Below are 22,248 nucleotides of genomic sequence, written 5' to 3'. Positions count from 1 at the left end.
CAATCAAAATTTCTGCTGCTGTGTCCTACCAGAACTTTGTGAATTTATGACAAAACACTAGAAATTAATGTTATACTTCTACAAAACTGCATCATCTTTGGAAAATGCATATTAATACAACTTCTCATTTTTGTCAGCTTTCTAATCTGGCATTTTCAGTATTTAAAATGGCATGATGTGGTGAATTTTTCTCTACTTTTTATTAAAAAGTTGGGCGTTGGTGCAAGTTAGGGTTTTACTTACATGACTAATTCTGGCTTTTTTTTATATACAAAATATACTTTGTAAAAGGCAGGCAATAATCCATTTAACAAACTTAGAAAGTGGATGACATTTTTTTCAGACTCCTATGTGGTCCAGTGGCAGTGACAACTACACAGAATGTGTGTGTGTGTGTGTGTGTGTGTGTGTGTGTGTGTGTGTGTGTGTGTGTGTGTGTGTGTGTGTGTGTGTGTGTGTGTGTGTGTGTGTTGGGGGGGTTGGGTTCAATCCTCAGACAAGTGTCAGTGTTTTCCTTCCTCCCTGAGGTATTAATATAATAGCAGATTAATAGTTCCTTCTGCATTGGATGTTTTTTTTTCAAAAATCACTATCTTGGTTTTTTCCTACATGAAAGGAGAAACAACATATCTTGGGGGAAGCCAGGTACCTAACTGTGCAGTGACTCCTTGTTGGTCAGTAGCAATAGACAACTGCACAGAATGGAAGGAGTCCTGGGTTCAGACTCCAGGAAAGGGTCAATGTATTCATTTCTGCTTTTGCTATTTTTTCATTAAGGATGTCCAGATCACAAAGGTCTAGATTAACACTCAAAAGTAACAAACTAAACTCTACATTAACAGACAGCACTGTCATAAAAGGTATAGAAAATAATTACAAAAGCTGATTCATGCTGTTCTCTGAGAAATCTCAAGAGAAAAAGATGTGTTGACTGATTTTAACTAGTTATATAGCTCCATGTCACTGCTAGGGAGTGTGCTCACTGAATGTGAAATGACAGAACATTTTTTAAACTTGATATAGTAACAGAGGAGCAAGACAGACAAGCTACTCAGTCTGAAACCTCACTGCCTTGGTGACTTCTTGCATTTGCATATCTGCAAATGCTAACAGTCAAGTTACTTGGCACTGTTTCGGCTGGCAACACATTGCTACTGTGTATGTATAAAAAGTTGAACTGCCACAGTAGAAGGAAAATTCTTTATTGCAAGGACAAAGTGAGCACTTTCACGACCTTCCAGGTTGCTTCATCACACTTAATAAAACATCCCATACCTTCCTTGATATATATATATATATATATATATATATATATACTTTCAAAGTAACCAATCAGTTAACACAAACAAATATTTATATCACAGGAACAAACCACTCGCTGACAAACAGGATGAGCGCCCAGTGCTCCAGATAAACTTGAATAATGTTAATAAAACCAAAAGGAGCAACTAGGCTGATGCAGAGTCACAAGTGTAAATGAAAAGGCAAAATCCTCAGGTTAAAATCCAACTTTAAATGAAGAGTCACTCATTCATTTGAGCTTCATCAGATCATGTAACAAAGACCTTCAAGTACATAGGCTACATTTATACAGTTAAAACATCTCCTATTGGCCTATCATTCATGAGTCAATCTAAGCTTAAAAATATATGCACATATAAACATGCTGAAATGTATAAAATGACAAAGTAGATATAAAAATACATATAAAAAACTCCATGAACACTCAGGATGCTCTAATAAATATGAATATATAAATATATATGTCAAAAGGAATATATTTCAAGGGGTAAAAACATATATATTTCATCATTTATTATAAAATCTACAAACATTCCTCCATTTGTTTAACATAGGTTTAATAGAGGCTCTCATTGAGACCTAAACCCCTATCTGCTCTCAATCTAACTATCCACATACTCTCCTTGCTCTCAGTATGGTTCCTGATGTCACCTCCTCGTATACTGGGTTTAATGTTCTCAAGAGCTCTAAATAAAAAATAATGTTCAGGACCTGCTTAAGCATTGTGAGGTGAAGCCTTCCTAATGTGGTAAAGATGTTCTCTTATCCTGTCTTTAAATATTGGTTTTGCCAACATAAAATGCATCACATATTTGGCACACTGCCAAATAAACTATATGAGTAGTATCAGTGTGCATATCAGGATGTTCAAATGGGCTGGGGTCAAGAGAATTACAATAATTACAGCGTCCACATGGTTTTGTGTGTTCATCCCTTTTGAATAACATAGCATTCTCCTTAAATTCAATTTATTCCTATATAAAAAAGAGGGTTTAGTCCCCACAAGTTTGCCAATGGTGTCATCAGTACAGAGAATAGGCCAGTGTTTATTCTTGATTGCTGCACAATCAGTACTATATGGTAAAGAAACCCTTACGTGAGTTGATCTATCATCTCTACCATTGTCTATTGTAATGGATCCACCAGTAATAACTGGTCCAAAATAAGGGGCTGCTCTGTTCAGTCTAAGTTTATTGACATCCGAGAGGTTGGACTCAATCTCTTGTGAGCTATAGCCCCGTTCTTCTAGCCTTATCTTGAGGTCACTCTTCTGTGGAATTTAGCCTAGAGGTTCTCATCCCCTGGCCTCTAATGATATTTTTAAAAATATGCTGTGGGTGCATACTATCACGCTGTAATAGTGTATTGAAATAGCTAGGTTTCCTATAGACACCTGTATTGATCAAACCACATGCTAATTTTTCTATATACAAGTCAAGAAATTCTATCTTCTCTCTAGAGTGATTCATACTAAAGGTTAAATAGCCAGTGAGGTTGTTCAATGTAGTATGGAACACTAACAAATCATCAACACTGCCTCTCCATAAAACAAAAACATCATCCATATAAAAGTTACATATTGTTTAAACATTTCTAAATTAAAGAGACTCAAATTCTCAAAATGCCAAAAACATGTTTGCATAGCTGTTGGCACAAGGTGTGTGTTGGTAGAACTTGTTGTCATAGGTGAAAAGATTGTTATTCAAAATGAGTTCAAGGAAATGTACAATGAGGTCTACTTTAACTGATGTATATTAGTAGATACTCAGTGATATAAATCAGGCCTATGTTATTTGGTATCACAGTAAACAAGGACTTGATGTCAAACGTTACAAAAATCAAGTTATCAACTTCACAAATGCCACCTAAACAGTCATACAAATCTGTTAAAAACTGTTTGGAATCTTTCAGTACAACTTTGTTCTTATTCAATATAGGAATGTTTCTCAACATAGACAGAAAGGTTTTCAGTGATCCAACCCTGACCAGACACTATGGGTCTCATTGGTGGGTCAATGGAGTCTTTGTGAATTTTAGGTAACCCATGTATTGTTGGTACAAGTGGATTCTTAACAAAGAGATAGTCAAACAATTCTTGATCCAAGATATCACCTTTCAACATATCTAATAACATATTATTTACGTGACTAATAGTGGCTTGCACTATTTGTTCATTAACTTGTAAATAGAAATCATCTTCCAAGAGTTTAATCATAGCATCATTATATTTGCTAGTGTCCATCACTACTATCCGACCACCTTTATCAGCTGGTTTGATGGTTATGGACTGTAATGACTGGAGTTTAAGTAAGCTAGTCTGCTCCCCTCTAGTCAAATTACCATTCTTCCTATATTTCTTTAGAGAAAAATATTCATACAAATCATCCTCAGTTAGTTTCAAATATGCCTCAACTAACGGATGATTAGGTGGGACAAAGTTGCTAAGCTTCTTAAACTTTGGTGGTCTAGTAACGTTATTGTCTGTCAATTCACTATCAGTTTTATCATGAAATAGCAGTTTAAGCATAAGGTTTCACAGAAAAGTCTCATGTCTACTACAGTGTCCGTAAAGTTACTGTGTGCACTTGGTATAAAGTTTAGGCCTTTACTTAATAATTTCTCATCACATTCAGTCAACAAATATCCTGAGATGTTATGTACCATAGAATCTGCTGGTATCAAAATTTCAGCTGTATCTAATTTACTTTGTTCTTCCACATCTTCTTTATTGTCTGATGTGGTACATACTCTTCTGATAATTTTCTGTCTCCCCTGCTCATTGCCTTATTATATTCTTGTCCTTTCGGACTGGGAGAGCTCACTTACTACTCCTGTAGTGATGGTAGTATGTACTTTGTGAGGTAACTTAGATCTCACTATGCCATCATCTACTGACAACCTCTTATTGATCGGTCCCTTCACAACATGTACTGCAGGATATAAGTTAGTTCTGTCTGCAATATTATTCCCAGTAATAGGCTGACTAACTTCTTTAGTATTTCTATTAATAGAGCTAGATCCACTCTCACTATGTAAAATAGTAATTACATCATCAGTATCATTGGAAGTAGTAGTGTTATTAATGTTAGCTATATTTTGTACCCTATTACTAGGCGATACATTGTTATGTACACAGTTAGTAATATCCACAGCTTCACAAGCATTATTGACAACATTAACATTTTCAGAACCAGTACTAGGTTCGGAACTCAGTTGTCTAACAATAGTAGAGTCATTGGGTTTAATGGTAGCACTATAATGTCCATGTTTAAGACTTGTCCTAAATTAAAATCTCTATGATCTCTAATTATCTTGCTTCTCTTCTGTTGGAGAAGTTTCCGCTCTAAGGCTGATATTCCATCCAACAGGCTTTCAAATAGTGGTTCTATTACAGTACTTGGGAAACAAGAAAAAATTCTCTTCTGTTGTTTCTTAATGTTATTAGTGAGTGTTTCCTCTTCAGAGGCAAAAAAGTCAATAAATAACTCCATGTACTGTTTGCTTACCTCAAGTTCAGGCTGCCACCTTGAAAGCAACTCTGGATAATGTTCCCCTGATTGGGCATATTTAATATCGTAATCCTCTCGGTACAATTTTGTGTCCAAGCAATTTCAAATGTGCAAAGTCTTTCTCTAGACCGTCTAACAGGCGTTGTAGCTCATCCAAGTCAAGTAACTGTTGAACAGACAAGATTCTGTTCAAACCTCTTCTGTAGATGAGCGACTGAGCCCAGGTCTACACCTCAGCTCAATATCTACAGTTTCACTCTGACTCTGCATAATAGGAAAAAAAATAGTGCAAAGGCACAGTAACAAATAGAATAGCCAAATATGGCTGTATGCAGGGTAAAATATAAGCATTCCCTGGTAGTAGACTCTGCTCCAAAATCAGCGAGAAAAATAAAGTTAATAATGCAAAGACAAACTACTCGCTGATAAACAGGATGGACGCCCAGTGCTCCAAATAAACGTGAGTAATATTAACAAAACCAGAAGGAGCAACTTGGCTGATACAGAGTCAAATCCAACTTTAAATGAAGAGTCACGTTAAAATCCAACTTTAATTCCACTGCAGGTCAGATAAGCGCTTTCACTCATTCATTTGAGCTTCATCAGATCATGTAACAAAGACCTTCAAGTACATAGGCTACATTTATACAGTTAAAACATCTCCTATTGGCCTATTTATATATACATATTTATTAGAGCATCTTGAGTGTTCATGGAGAGTTTTTATATGTAATTTTTATATCTACTTTGTCATTTTATACATTTCAGCATGTTTATATGTGCATATATTTTTAAGCTTAGATTGACTCATGAATACGTAAACAAGAAGCAGCTTTTGATAGGCCAATAGGAGATGTTTTAACTGTATAAATGTAGCCTATGTACTTGAAGGTCTTTGTTACATGATCTGATGAAGCTCAAATGAATGAGTGAAAGTGCTTATCTGACCTGCATTGTGACTCTTCATTTAAAGTTGGATTTTAATTCATTTACACTTGTGACTCTGCATCAGCCTAGTTGCTCCTTTTGGTTTTATTAACAAAAATATTTATATCAGTCTCAATTAATTTAAAAATAGTCGAAAAACCATAAATAGACATAAAACTGTTAAAAACAGTATGCAAGTTTAAATGTGGATGCCTATAGAACCATGTAGAAGGGAATTAGTGCTTTAAGGCTCTTGCCTTTAAAAATAGTTTCAAAGAAACAGTTTCATTAATGCCTGGGGGTTTGTCTGCACTTAGTTGCAGAATCCATTTTTGCTCAGCCTCTTCTGTTCTATTTCTAATGCCACCCCCTCTGATATTTTCTTCCAGAACTTCTAAAACTTGTTGTTGTTGTATCTTTCGGCTTTTCCCGGTTAGGGATCACCACAGCGGAACTCTGGTCCACTAATGATTGGCAGCAGATTTTTACGTACCAAGTTGCCAGCCCTGACATACAACCTTTAATGAAGGTATGCCCTTTCACGCATGTCTCCACACAGAAGACGCTTTAGCTGAGAATCTAACAGGACAACGTCTTGCTGTGAAGCGACAACGCTACCGCAGCACCACCACTAAAAATTTAAAAACATGGTGCATCCCTTCAGCTTCTACATGTTTAGCTAGGGCACTACTCTCCTTTTTGTTTACTATGTCCCTCATATGTTCTAAAATGCCTTCTTTGAGCATTCTATTAGTCTTGCCCACATGAAGAACTTTACAATACTGGCAAAAACTAAGATAGACTATATTTCTAGTCCTGCAGTCTGAATAGAAATGAAATTCAATTCTAATCTTTTGCTGGAGATGTACAAAAGTACTACATGAGAAAATGTACTTACAAGCTCTGCAGTTCCTGCACATATATGTCCCTATCCTATCTGATGTGTTCAGGAGCTTATGTGTTTGGGTTTTATAACATAGCTGCCTTTTAAGTAATTTTTTTGTTTGTAAATGAGAAGTGAGGTCCAGAGTTTATGACTCCTTCAAGTTCTTTAGTGGCTAACAATACGTTCCAGTTCTTCCTGAATATATCACAAAATTGATTGACATCACTTGCATATGTAATGGGGAACCTACGTTTCTGATCCCTGGAGTCGGTTTCAGGGTTATCTCTTGTAGTTTGTTCTGAGAAGTAAGGTCTACCCTTCCCTTAACATATTTGATATACTGCTTCTATGGTGGTGTCTATTTCTGTCTGGTTATATCCTTTGTCAAGTAGTTCTCCTTTTAACACTTCCACGGACCTCTCCAACTCATCATTTTTGCTATGTAATCTTGAGGCTCTCAGGAACTGCCCTTTCATAACATTTTTGCTAACATGTCTTGGATGCATGCTGTTTTATGTAATATGGAATTCTTTCTACTTGGTTTTCTATACAGGCTGGTAGCCATCTGCCCCATTTCTGATTTTTTCACTAGAACATCAAGGAATTCTATCTGTTCATTTGAGTACTTACAGGTAAATTTAAAAATTGTGTTGTTGTATGTAGGTACTCTAAAAATCTACCCAGCATCTCTATTGAGTTTTCCCATAGAAAAAACATGTCATCCACAAAACGTGCATACCACAGAACATATCTGCCAAATTAATTTCCCTGTAGTAGAAATGTTTCTTCCCATTGGACTAAAGTTAGGTTGGCGTAACTGTTTGCACAAGCTGTTCCCATAGCTATGCCAACCTTTTGTAGGTAAAAATCTTTTTTAAAAACAAAAACCTTATTGTCCAAAATTATTTCACGCAGATTGCATAACAGATTCACTTTATCATTAGAGAAAGCGCATTTAGAACATTGCAAGCTCCTAATGTTCTCTATTCCCCATTGATTTGGAATCACTATGAAAGGTGATGTAATATCTAAAGTTACAAGCAGATACTGTATTTATCAAAACTGTCTTTCTATACAATGTTTGGAGAAAAGATTTTGTGTCTTTCAATACTGTTTCACACTTTTCAAGCACTGGATGAAGATTATTCTCTACATATATTGGCATGGCTTCTGTTGCCCAGCCTCTACTAGACACTATGGATCTCATAGGTGGACATATGACATCTTTATGTACCTTAGGAAGGACATGTATAACTGGAATGGTGGGAGTTTCTACATTAAAATTCTTAAATAAATCCTCTGTTATCAAATTTGTAGTCAGCAAGTCAAACAGCAAAACAGCAATCCTGTCTATAACACATTTTACTATATTTACTGAGATGCAGGTATAGGTTTCATGGTCATTCAGTAGTTTCATCATTTGCTGGATGTAAAATTCCCTATACATAATCATAATTCCCCCTCCTTTATCTGCAGGTCTAATTTCCACTGAATGCATTTCCCTAAGGTCATATATAACATCAGATTCTTCTTTACTCAAGTTACAAAAGACAGCTCTTCTATTTGAATTAAATGCTTCCCTTATTTGATTCTCACATACTATCACATAGGCTTCTACCATAGGATGTAATTTAGGTACAATGGTACTGTTTTTTTTTTACAAGTGATGTCAGTCAATTTTGTCAAGTGATGTCAGTCAATTTTGTGATATATTCAGGAAAAACTGGAACATATTGTTAGCCACTAAAGAACTTGAAGGCGTCATAGACTCTGGACCTCACTTCTCATTTACAAACAAAAAAATCACTTAAAGGACAACTACAGCAAGCTGGACATTAATTAATTAATTAATTAATTAATTAATTAATTAATTAATTAATTAATTATGGTCTACCATCACATTTCCCCCCTATATACTGATCCCTCCACTCAAAAATGACATTACTGCTCAAAGAAGCATTTAATTTCTCTGTTTCTGTGATTCCAACTGAACAGCTATTGGTACTGTGAGCCATCTTCCCTAAAAGTTCACTCTCGCACTTGCTAGATTCTCCAACAAGTCACCCATTTCAGGAACACAGATTTCAGTAGAATTCAGTAAAGCACACCCTCCTTTTCTTGTTTCACGCAAGAAACGCCCACTATCTCATTATGCTTGCCCTCTTTAGCATTTCTATTCAGTCTCACCAATAAACACGCCTTGTGATGTACTTAGAAAACACCCTCGCTCAGAAGCAGTAACTTCTTCTACATTTAGTTGCTGCTGTATGTGTTTGTTTTGTTTTCTTGTTTTGTCTTGTGGAAAGAAAAACTCTGCTGCATGGTTCTGTGTAGCACTGCAGTAACTACTTACCCCTGTAGTAGTAATTATTTCTAAATTTAATTTGATTTCAACTAACAGCAGTGTATACTTTTGCAGTAAGTGTATCGTTTAGAAAGAGGGTTCGGCAATATGTGATAGATGGGTCAACCAATAGCTATCATACCATCACTTCCATGACTAGGACATGGACAGAGAAGTAGCACTGACAATCTCTGTCAGAGGGGCCTTTCATCATCCAACAGGGATCGTATTAGGAGGTGTAATGGTGCTGGCCTCACTAATCCTATGTTTTTTAACATGGGATTCAGCATGGAGAGGGGCATATCTGATTTCCATGGACAGCAGAGAAGAGAATCACCAGTTTGTGGCCATTCGTGATGTAGCCCATTTCTCCTAGTTTCTGGGGAACATTGACTATACCCGCATTGCCATCAAGTCCCCATCTGCTCCACGTGGTGTCAAATATATCAATCAGAAAGGCTTCTACTGCATCAACTGCCAGATGGTGAACAGTGAACAGGGGTATTATGTATAATGTGTCTGTGTGCCATTTAGGCAATTCCCCCGAGTCTTACATCTGGCATATGTGTGACTTATAATTAAATAAAACAAGCAACACCATAAATGAATAACAATAATATTTTATTTGAACCATGCACACTAAATTGGCCTGCCCTCCATATGCTGGTTGTGTTTTTATATGGATGACCTATACCGATATTTCCTATGGACTGGCTATCCATAGTTTCATTTAGTTGGTAGATGCACACATTGCCACCTGCAGAGTTCAAGATATGCTGTTCTGATCTAATCTAATCTAGGCTGCAGACCATTCATAATAGTGTTAAGCTGTGTGTTGCAGGTTATGGAGGTTCACCTTGAACCTCAGCTGATGATCCATCAGTTACATGATACATCCATGGCCCCCAGACCATGGCAGGGATGGCATAAAACACTGCACTGTTTTAGATGGAGAGCATCACTGTATTGGTGTTTGGACTTATGAAGGCTCATATATAGCATTGAGACACTTCTGGCGGTGCACTGTAGTATGCATGAGAGACCTGAAGAATTCATATTCATTATCTGTGCCATGCTGTACAGTATAGTGCTATGAAAGCAGTTATAATATGGCGAGATCAAACTACCACCAGACAGGCCTGTGGCAGCAGTGAAGGAGAAGTCCTGTGAGGAGTCATCACAGAATTGCTATCAGTGATAGCCCATGTGAGGCACTGGTGGGTGCTTTGCACATAACCTATTGCCACATATGTACCTTAATGTGGAGGTTACAGTCACAGTGTCCCAGGAGGACAGATGTGCACTTTCATTTCGCTAACTACTACACCATTCACATTAATGGGTCACTATACTTCAGTAATGGAACATGATAGCACTAACTTGTTTCCTTCCCTACAAACACCAGGACAAATGTACTAGCCCATCTCCCACATCCAGCCCACAGCCAGGTATAAGGATTTTCTCACCTTGCCCAGTGAGCGGTACCAGGATTTCTTCAACCTTTGTGAGATGCCTCTGTGTGGGTATTTCTCCTCTTGTGGTTGACATGTATCTGTGAATTTTGTGTGTCATGGTTTTGTCATGCAGTATCATATCAGTGACCCTGTGACACCTCTACAACTATCCTATTATGGTCATCCACAGGACTGATATCTTGCAGTACTCTCTGCCACATCCAATCTTAGAAGGTCTTGTCTGCTTTATCCTTCTCAAGGCAGACCTGCCAAGTGTGAGTGTTTGCTCATAGTAGCATCTATGTGTCTGGTACAATGAACTTTGCTATTCTGTAAGTCCTATAACAAGGCAAATACACCTGGTTTGCCCATCTGTATCAGTATGCACGTATATATGCATGACTGTCCCCCTGTCCACATTAAGTGGCCACAGTCTTACCTACTATGATGCCACCATTCAAACACTGTAACATAGTGATGTCAGCAATGGGCATGTAACCATTAGTTACCATCCTTTAGCACTGTGCTGACAGCACATGCTGTGACCTATGTACCCCATAGATATCTTGCAGTGTGTGTGGGCATATGGTACTTTATTGTGTACCATATGCACAGTAGAGTACCATATGCACACACACTGCAAGATGGTACTCTACTGTATACCCAACAACCAAGGCAGTAACCTGTCCTGACCCTGTGTCCTGTCATATTTAGCCCCACTGACAGTAGAACAGTAACCTGCCATGACTTTTTACCCTGCTGCCTGCCATGAAAAACACCCATAGTAGGACTGCAACCTTTTCTGTCTTTATACTTGGTTCTTTGTCAGGATGAGCCCCCGCCAATAATATGACAGTCCACCATAATGCCATGTACTACATAACCTCACACACTCTTTTTGTTCAGTATCTGTTACTGTACCTTCCCTGCATTATTGTGTGCACATTGTAGTCCTGATATCCATTACCAATTTCCCCGCCTACTGTCAGTTTACCTATATGACAGTACATTCTGTTATCTACTCTATTCCAATTCCTACAATGCTCGTCATAATGCAGTCTCTTGCAACATGGTGACTATGCTTTTTATTGTGCTAAAACGGGCCTTGTAGTTCATTAATTGTATTAACGAAATGCTTTGACATGATTGTCTTTAAAGTGCACCTATAATGTGATGCATGATCAGGCATGGTCAGTGCTACAAAGCTTGCGTCTGCCCAGGTCTGGGCTAGAAGGTCATGTACATAGTGCATGCATGCACAGCCACTGTTAAGTTCATATCACTGCTGTCTGAGCTGGTGACACTTTGCATCATGTAAGCATTCTGCCTGATGATGTGTGTTTTGTGATATCCAGTATGTCCTGCCATTCAGATCAGCATAAGAGTGGACATGGCTTCTTCAGGCACTGCTTTCAGTAAGGCTCCCACCTGATGCAGACAAGAAATAAAATATTTCCTTCACCTGCTGCACAGTGGCTATATGGAATGTTTGCTGAAGCAGTATCATGACCACCTGTATAACGCTGATGCCTGGCACCAGTTTACCAGAACACCGAGTGATGCCACTGACATCACCCACTTCGGTGAGCAATGTAGGCACAGGTACAGTGACCTCCAGAGGTACCACCCAGACCTGCTCTACCAGTTGGTGGCAGAGGTTAGGAAATGAAACAATGTTTTATTATGAGCATTCTGTTAATTGCACACTGTTGTCAAGGATATGCAATACTAATTATTATATTGTTTATGCTTTAAACCAGCCAAAGAGATTGAATTCAACTGGAGTCATCAGAGGAATTGTCTAAGAATATGTGCTAAGCTTTCCATTTGGTGGGGTACATGTAGTTTATTGCTGTCTGTACTGAAATAATTTAATCAATTGTAATGAGCATGTATTAATCTGTTGTATTTGTTTTTCTGTCTTTTTTCCTTTTTTATTTGTACAAAGATTAAGTTGTGGTGTAGCCTGAGGTGAGGTAGTGGATACCTAGCTCTGCACTTTGCCTGCAGCTGGGTTCTCAGCAATTCCCAGGCCTGTATCTCTGCAAGGTAATGAAAGTCACTCTGTGCAAAGTGACCTAGAGAGCTCATTGGTGGCCTTTATGGTGACCTTTTGGGAGATGTGAAAGCTTCTCTTCTGAGGGTGATCCAGAGGAGTCCTCCTGGGTGATGCAGTGGCAAGTCCAATAACTGCTGAAGACCAAAGGGAGCTAGCAGCTTGCTTTCCACATTGGCACCCTGAAGCATCTCCTAATGAGGCTCATAATAGTTATATAGCAGGTTAACCCTGTCCATCAAGCCAACAGGTGACTGATGTGGGTGGGTTTTCTTCTGGGCTGGTCAAGCACGACCTTCATAACCCTGTCTATCCCCAGCATGGTGAACCCCTTCCTTATGTGTCAGTCCTCACCCCATTTATAGTACAAACTTTTTGCCGACCAGCTGTCCATCTTTTTCAGTCTGCATCTTGTCAGTCTTCCCCCCATCTCAATATCTCCCAATGATCTCTGTCTGCATTGTAGATTTGTCTGGTCCTCCTTCCTTCCTGCACTTGCACCCTGATAACTTCCCCCTCTATCCACCTATCTTCCCTTCATGTTGACCTTCTGTATGGTCTTGCTTTTCTCATTTATGACTTTATTGTCACTCCTCTTTACCCCTATTTATATGACAAATGATGGTGGCACTTTGTTGTGACAGCCCTGTATGCGTTGCTGTTAATGCTCATGTTGCAATTATGAGTGTGTGAATGGGCACAGCATCTGGCATGCCAACTCATTGAAGCTTTCCCTTTGGTCACAAGAACACCCATAAGCAGCTACTCCAGCAATTATATTGTTGCTATTATTACAGCTGAGGTCTTTTATTATGCAACTCTGTCCCTGGCATGAAAGTGCTATGCCAGAACTCATGCATACAAAATCAGCACTGGGCCATGTCTCACTACATTTTCCACATTATTTAGTATGGCATAGTGGTATGAATCTCTCTGAATAACCTCATAACATGCTCATAGAAAAAATGATATATTTGCACACACTATGGCTAGCAAGAGCTGTAGTCTGACATCCATTAGATTCATACTGTGACTGACTTCTTTAGAACTTCTTTGTGCTATGTGACATTCTGAGCTAATTCATTAACATTTAAAGATATATATCCCACATTCCTCATCACCTGCTGTTATGGCTATAAGTATATATATTTTTGAGGTACCATATTCTGTATTATACTGATCACTGAAAATTAGCATTAACACTGTACCATACATGTTACGGATTATTTACCTTAAAAGCAAAATGTTCTGACATGTTTAAAACACATTTTAAATAGTGAAACTTTTAGACCATATAATCCTTTTTAAATATGGAACAGTCCATATATTTCTCTCTTTCTTAACACTCTTCCATATTTGGAGAATTTAATATGACTATTTGTACTGGACACTTAGCCTTGCTTTTGGGACAATTTTTGCTACAGCTTTACTTGAGACATGGCTTTAGCAATCATGCTCTGTAATTCATTCATATGTCATGTCAGGAAACTAAATAACAGGGCGACTCATAAAATGAGATCTACGTATCATGGGATTCGTATCGCAAGTGACATCTTAGAAAATTCTGTGTGCCACATGGGATCTAGTTCACTTGGTCATTTTTTTTTAATTTTAGAAATTCAGATGGTCAAGACCATATGATCAACAGTTTAAAATGTCAGAAATCTAGTATAAAAAACAAGCCGCATTTGTTCTGGGGGGTAAACCCCCAACATCACCTGCTAATTATATATACTAACTCTTGAGATTCCACTACAGTGGGGAAAAGTGCACATTTCCTCCTGCCTACTATACAGAACTCTCTATGTAATCCATCCAAAATGGTGGTGCTTTCTATGCTAGTTTTTCCTATTTTATGATGTGGACAAATTAAAAAGGATGCAGCACAGACGTGGTAACTCTGAAAGCCAAAAGTGGAAGTACTATATATTTTTAATAGTTGTCTTCTGGAACTTGGCCATCAGATATATAGCAGCACCAAGTTCACCAGGGCTTTCACTGTGGGTAACAGGATCTTATTGTAGTGGTAACTGTAGTTCACCACTGCTAAAAAGACAGCTTTAAGCCAACTAAATATTCAGCTTGCAGGGCTATTTTAGAAGCAGTGCAAAATATACAGGGAATCCTATTTTATGCAGCAGGTATCATTCGGTATATAAACCACTTTTAAGTGATATTTAAATTTTATTTATTTATTTATTTTATCTTAGGGCCAATTCTTGACTATTTAAAAGCATCTTGTCAGAATGTGTTTCAACTAGTTACAGGAAATGTTAGATTGAATGGATACTGTAAGAAATCAAACTGAATTTACTTTGATATTAACATTTTAACTATGTCACCAGTTAGTCTAACAAGTTACAAAATATATGGATTAGATACCAGTTTGGCAATGAAACTTGTAACTAATTTTAATAAGCATGTTGGTACTATTCAGGTTGAATGTACACTTATTTGCTAAACAACAGTTTATTGAAGTAAGCTTATGCTCTACCATTCTACACACACACACACACACACACACACACACACACACACACACACACACACACACACACGCACACACACACAGACATGCAGAGAGGTATATATATATATATATATATATATATATATATATATATATATATATATATATATATATAGCGTTATGTTAGATAGAGAAAGGAAATACATCAGAAAGGGAAACACCTGCAGAGATGGCTTAAGATGAGGTTGGTGGGAGGTGGTGTATGGATTTCTTGAGCAGAATCAGTGCAGGTTCTGTGATAATAGATTGTAGCAATTTAGCAAACCAAATTAATTCAATTGAAAAAGTCTCCATTGAATGTGGATCAGGGATACTCATTGTATAAGGTTTACCTTGAATTTCATCAAGGCTTTTAATTCTGCATTACTAAAAAGGACAGTAGACAAAAACATGGAGCTCAGGCTAGAGAAGCAAACATCACAGGATGATGTCTAGACAACTGGCTGAAAAGTAGAAATTGCAAAGAAATGATAAAGATGGTACGCTAATGGAAATCTCAGAGTCTGTGCTGGCTGCTACAATAGGGATGAAAATAAAATGAATTTATTTGCAAATTATGATGAATTCAGGCAATGTCAAAGATAGCTAGGTAGCAAGCAAAGGGGTTGTGGAGGAGTGGGCTGATAAACGTCAAGTGAGATTCAGTGCCAAGAAACAAAGGGATATTCTCCTGCGGCAATAATAACACAGATATCATACTGATGCAGGATGATGAGACATTAGGTGCTACAAAGGTAGAGGCGAACTTAGGTGGGAACTCCAGACATGAATCATATGGAGCAGTGTGAAAAGGTGGACGATAAGGTGTTTCTTATGCTGAGATGAAGCACACTGTGTGTGTGTGTGTGTGTGTGTGTGTGTGTGTGTGTGTGTGTGCGTGTGTGCGTGCGTGTGTGTGTGTGTGTGTGTGTGTGTGTGTGTGTGCGTGTGTGTGTGTGTGTGTGTGTGTGTGTGTGTGTGTGTGTGTGTGTGTGTGTGTGTGTGTGTGTGTGTGTAGGGGGTAGTCACTGTAGGAGTGCACATGATCTAATGTCTATGTAATGAACTCTGAGCAGGCCACACTTGTAGTGTTGCACTTGGAGAAACAAAATTAAATTATGAACAGAGCACAGCAGAGTCAGAGTGCTAGGGGTTAAGTACTATAAGAGGAAAGGCTGGAAGTATTTATTTATTTTTTGCATTTAGTTACCCAGTATGTCCACTGGAATATTCCGGCTTCTTTTAAAGGGAGATTAAGAGTATGAGCTGCTTATGAGCTTCAGCCTACATCTGGGATTTGATTCCCTCAGTCTTCAGCCTACATCTGGGGTTTGATTCCCTCAGTCTCCATTTGTCTGCTAGGTAATTCTGAGCAAATCACTTAACCACACAGCGGTGCTGGGTCTTCGTTGAAGAGAGGCTTGTGTGCCTAGTAGATTTACCCAGTTTTCAAAAGAATAAAAATAAAAGAAAGTCTTGCTTATGGTCAGATAATATCAAATGAAAACTGATGCAATCCAAATCCATGTCCTTATATTTGTCATTTAGCATCCTAACTACTATGCTGGATTGTTTGGTCTGTATAAATTGGACAAGAAAAAAAAAAGGTAACACATCTGAATGCAGAGAATTGTGAAGGCACAGGAAGTGTATTAATTTTTCAGTGAATGAAACCATTGGAAGGGTCCTTTTATTACAGATAAAGGTATGTATTTGCAGTTTATTTATTTATTTATATTTGTTAACCAGGTAGTGTCCAACTGGGCAAGTAGCCCGTTTTCAGGGGAGACCCAGGCAGAAAAGCTCTAGTACATTAACAATTTACTATAAAAAAAGAAGTTATAAAATGAGTATTAATAAAATTGCAATTAACAATACTGTAGTTAACAAAGTGACTAAAGAAACTAAATAGTTGTAAACAAACAAGTAGCAGAACATTTTACAGAGTTATTAGTTAACAAGCATGCAGCAGAACATAAAGACATAGAAAATTAAAACAAGTCAGATCTAGATATGGGATATAGGCACTAGCTGCAGGAGAGAGGTGCTAGAGAAAGGGAAATGCAAGGGAATGTGGGAAAGGAATTAATGAGGTGAAATACAGTTGTTGAGTGTTTGTATATTCATATGTAAACTATTGATTTCAATATGTTTTCTGTAAAGAAGTCAGTTTTTTCTTCATTCTAGTATATGATGAAGGTGCAGAATTCAGAGCAACAAGTAGCATTAATACATCTTAAAGATTAACATAAATCATTAAATCTACTTTCCAGAGTACCTTAACAAGTCACTTTTATCATCAGAAAAAAATGCACCTTCCGGAGCATCCATTAACAACTGATTTTGTTATCAAAATGTAACATTATAGAACAAGCAGCACAGAAAAATGTAATTGTGTAAAACAATGAGCAGTTATGTGGGAGGTGGAACTGGAGCATGGCAGGTAGGTAATACTAGGAAGGATAGTAACCTACCTAACCCTATTCATGAAATGAATAAGAGTACATGGATATTCCTGGTTGGTGTTATAAGGGATTGCAGGATTACAAATGTGAAACCGTGCAGTACCAGCAAGAGCACTGAGTTACCTGTACATGCACTAATAAGGAAGCCTGACACTTTGGATTCACATGGTACTCATTGTATAAGGTTTACCTTGAATTTCAGAGTGTGGACTGAAAGGTAGAAGAATGCATTACAGTAATAAGCAACCTGTTCTTATTCTGAAAGGAAAATGTGCTACTGTGGATTTATATGTTTGGCACAGGATACGACAGTAACATGGAAGACCTAATATCAGTAGCAGTGATAGGTTACCCTTTTCCAGTCCAAGAGCTAAGGAAAATGCTACGGATTAACATATCATGCAGTAGGTGATGATATGCTTTAGTGTGTGTACTGGAAACAATCACTGACTGAAATATGCTTATTTTAAAATATTACAAAATAGTGACTAAAGATAAAAGTTCAATGCTAGAAATGTAAGACTAAATTCTGTCAACAGCATCCACATGCCTGAGTAATCCATATTAACATCACTGAACTCCTGTTTTTTCCTGAGAAATGGTCATCTAGTTTCATGGTGCATGCATGGATACATGGCGTATACATGGATACATGGTTATACATGGTGTATACATGGATACATGGTTATACATGGATATATGGTGTATACATGGATACATGGTGTATACATGGATACATGGTGTATGCATGGATACATGGTTATACATGGATACATGGTGTATACATGGATACATGGTTATACCTGGATACATGGTTATACATAGATACATGGTTATACATGAATACATGGTGTATACATGGATGCATGGTTATACATGGATACATGGTGTATACATGGATACATGGTTATACATGGATACATGCTTATACATGGATATATGGTGTATACATGGATACATGGTTATACATGGATACATGGTGTATACATGGATACATGGTGTATGCATGGATATATGGTTATACATGGATACAATGTATATACCTGGATACATGGTGTATACATGGATACATGATGTATGCATGAATACATGGTTATACATGGATACATGGATACATGGTGTAAACATGGATACATGGTGTATGCATGGATACATGGTTATACATGGCTACATGGCTATACATGGATACATGGTTTATATATTGATACATGGTTATGCATGAATACATGGTTATACATGGATACATGGTTATACATGGATACATGGTGTATACACGGATACATGGTTATACATGGATACATGGTGTATACATGGATACAAGGTTATACATGGATACATAGTGTATACATGGATACACTAGTGTATGCATGGATACATGGTTATACATGGATACATGGTGTATACATGGATACATGGTGTATGCATGGATACATGGTTATACATGGATAGATGGTTAACCAAAAGTAAGTAATATGCTTATTGAAGTAAGAAAATCACTGTGGATGGAGAAGGTGCTTTAGCCAGTAAAGGATCTTGTCCAGTCCCTTGTCCATCTAATCACTCAGGGACCACTCACTGACAGTCCCAGTCATTCTGTAGACCTCCTAAAATTAAATGGCCACATATTTCCTGATGAGACAAAAACAAAATCAAAATGTCAGGGTGAAATAGAAAAAGTATTTTTGATGGAGAGCAGCTATGCCTCCACATCATTGCCCCCTGATATTTGTGTATCCTATTTCTGAGAATGCACCACTACTGCAGTGAATGGACAGTCATAATTATGTAAACCAAGCTGTTTCCCCCTCTCTGTGGCTGCACCACATCCATGTAACAGCTGAAAACAATACCTCCTTGTGATTGCCAAATGACAGAAAAAATACAACTGTTCATCCACTGAACATCAAACACTACCTTCCCCATTGCAGCCATTTACTTTTAGCAACATACTCTGTATAATTATTTTGTAGTTATTGTATGTACCTAAAACATGGCTTTCACAAATGCAGCCAAATTAGTGGTACAACTAGGGAGAGTCTTATAAAAATTGATGAGTTCCATAGTACAGAAGAGCAAGGCTGTTTTTGAAACAAATGTGTTACTTAATGTAAATAATGCATCTCATCCTATCTGTATTATAAACAGTTTCTTTTATTCTATATACACTAAGCACAAAGCCTGACACAGCCTGTAGGGGGCACCGGTGTACATTATACTCCATATGATTGGTGCTCTACTCAAATATAGGATCATAGGTTCGTAGGAGGTTATTAGGCTGACTCTGGAGCCTTTTTAAGCCTAGGTGTTAATACCCCGCTTTTTCCAATTATCGGTGCTCATTGGCTAGAATGGCTTTAGTATATATGCCTGCACTCTATGGCCATCTACAAACTGCTTCTGTCCGTAATGGCCACAGGTGACAAACCAAGGATACATTTGTGATTTCCAATCTGTTAGTCTAAATTGCATTTGAATAAGCTTAGGGAAGAGCTCTGCTTCACATGAATTGGGGAGTCTGTTACAGAGAAGAAGTAATCTCTAAGACACATACCTGTCCCTCCAACATGTTTTGTTTATGTCACAGACAAGGCTTAGATCCTTAGATCAGCTAATTGTAGTGCTGTCTGTTTCATGAATGTGTAGCAGATCCATTGGGCTAGATTATAGAATGACTTGTAGGTTAGTTATAGATCAACCTTAAGTAGTCTACAGGAGACTGAGTACAGGGACAAGGCTCTGAGGCAGTCCACATAGGACATACTATTTAGACCCTGTAATCTTTTAGTGAGGAATCTCTGTGGCTGCTCCAGCTGTCACAAATGCCTGGTCAGGTACATGCCAAAGGGTGCACTGTATCTGATTATTGGTACAATAAAGGCTGAGTATAGTGGGACTATGATTTCTTTAGATCTGGATGTCATGCCATTACTTATAAGTTGTGCCACATGAAATTATTTTCGCAAAACCATGGACACATGGTGATGAAAGTTCAGGTTACTGTCAGCCTAAGTTCCCAAGTCCCTCACCACTGGATTATTGTTAGGGGAGTGTTATCATTGTTGTAATTTGCAGGGGTGGTCATCTTCCCAAAGGGTATAATTATGCATTCTTTTTGCACTGAGTTTTATGCCATGGTTTTGGCACTAGATATTTGTTTGTATCAGGCCATCCTGGATGATATCTACATCTCTGGGGAATTCAGTGATTATGCCCAGCTTGAAGTTAGCAGCAAATTTGGCCAGCCAGTGGCCCTCTGAATTTGCCTTGACTTCAGAGAAGTATATTGAAAACAGGAGAGATCCCAGTACCAAGCCCTGTGAGACACCTCCAGTAACAGGCTCTTGGTGGAGGTGGATTTGCCCGCCCTAACTTCATTTGTCCTATCTGTGAGCCATTTGGCTATCCATTGGGTGACAAAGGGGATTAATGCCTAAATGTCTGAGTTAGTCTAAAATACCTGAATGAGGCATTGTGTCAAATGCCTTTGCCAGGTCAAGGCAGGATATGTACCATTTTGGCCTTGTCCATGGCTTTAGAGACCTTCTCAAAGAAGGCCATCAAATTTAGCAGGCATGATATGCCCATGACAAAATCTAACTGGGATGGGTCCAGTGTTCGAAGATTTCCTATGCCACTGTTTATCAGATCCACAATAATTCTTTCCATGGCCTTGCATAACAGACTAGTCAAACATGGGTCTGTTGTTCCCTGGGTCTGTTGATGGTCCACCTTTGTGTAGAGGAATGACTGTCACAGTCCTTCATTTCCTAGGGATGAAGCCTGTCTAGTAGCTGTGGTTGAACAGAGATTCTAATGGGTGTGACAGGTCATGTATCAAGCTATTTAATTCTGTTGAATTAATTTAAGATTAGCTATAGAGATTCAGAATTTGTGTTGGGAGTAGAGCTTAGATCTGATTATTGTTTACTTGGGTGGGGGCAAGGGTAGGATTAGATATTTAGATCCTGGGTGGAGAAGGAAGAGAGAAGATTTCAGTTTAGTTTTTTTTTTGGGAGTTTGGGTTTAGGTAGTTTTTATGTCCAGTGTGATTTGGTTCTTTAGATTTAGTTTTTTTAGGGGTTGGGTTTTTGAAGAAGGATTTTTTTTTTTCTAGTTTTGTCCAGGGTGACTAGTTTTTTAGTGCTTTGTTTGTTTTGGGAGTTGAGGGGTGTGGAGCAAGGGTTTTCGTTGTAGGGGCTTGGACTATGAGTTCCAAGTATTTGTCCCTTGTTTGTTTGACTTGTTTACAGAGGCAGGAATGTAGTGGTTAGAGGAGCTTTGAGCTGGGTGTGGCTAGGTTGTTTGAGGGAGTTCAAGAGGTTTGGACTGTTGAGAAGCTTGACTGTGGAACAGCTTTGTGGTGTGGATGGTGTATTGTTTAAGAACCAGTTGGTAAAGATATTGGGCAAGAAGAAGCTGAGATGGGTGTATCAGGATGAGGCCTGAAAGAGATTTTTTTTGTTAGTTATTGAAAGAGTGTGATGGAAATATGAGAGATATTGTGGAGATACGATAGATAGTGTATGGTTGTGGTGAAGTGAAAGAGGGGATTGAGTTGGATGAGAAGGAAGTAGAAGAGTGAGTTGAGATGTTAGGAGGGTGAGAGAAGGTATTATTTAATTCAATGTCAACGTGGTTGATGATTCCAAAGGAGGAAGATGAGTTGTTGGAGCCCAACTTTTATTGTTATCAAGGGGAGATATATAGAATGTGGATATATTTATTTGATTAGAGTTGCCAGTAGTGTCAGTATTTCTATTTGGGGTCATGGTTTGTCACCTGGGATCATATAAAGG

The sequence above is a fragment of the Protopterus annectens genome, chromosome 6.part0, assembly GCF_019279795.1.
Source record: "Protopterus annectens isolate FY-2018-M chromosome 6.part0, PAN1.0, whole genome shotgun sequence".
Lineage (NCBI taxonomy): Eukaryota > Metazoa > Chordata > Ceratodontiformes > Protopteridae > Protopterus > Protopterus annectens.
Note: the sequence above shows the minus strand (reverse complement) of the source record.